The following is a 627-nucleotide window of genomic DNA, read 5'->3' as shown; positions in this document are numbered from 1 at the left end:
CCGTTAGCCTGCAGTGTGTGTATGATCTCGTGGAAGTGTGGGGTTCCTCGCCTATCACTCTGGTGAAGTGTTGAGAAAACTCCAGCCCTGGGAATATTTGGGAAAGATATGAGAAAATGCACAAAGGTGAGAGGTGAATTAAATCGTTAATGTTCCAAAAATTAATATTTGTGCTAAAAAAAAGCTAAACCCCTTTGAAGAAATGTTGAAAAAGAATTACAGTCAAATTGATTCAAATATCGGCGACTTGAAAAAGATGAATAAACGTTGGTAGAACATTGATTTTGTCTTCCAAGGCATTCAATGTATTTTATGTGTTATTATATTGGATAATACAAATATAGCTAAAATACAGATTTTTTTTTTTGGTTGAGATCCCTTTTTTCCAAACTTTTTCTAAACTAAAGTTATTGTTTTTTCCTAAATGAATGAATTAGATTCTTTTTACCTCAAGTTGCATTGCTAATATTTTCCATTGATGACCACAGGATTATCAATGAGACAGTTATGTAAAATGATTTTTTTCATTTACAAAATGTCAAACCTGTTCAGTGCTCTTTGTTCACCGTGTACGAGGACAACAGGGACACGAATAGCTGAAGAGACAAATCTCAAACTGATAGAACT

This window comes from Etheostoma cragini, chromosome 2 (genome assembly GCF_013103735.1).
Source record: "Etheostoma cragini isolate CJK2018 chromosome 2, CSU_Ecrag_1.0, whole genome shotgun sequence".
Lineage (NCBI taxonomy): Eukaryota > Metazoa > Chordata > Actinopteri > Perciformes > Percidae > Etheostoma > Etheostoma cragini.
Note: the sequence above shows the minus strand (reverse complement) of the source record.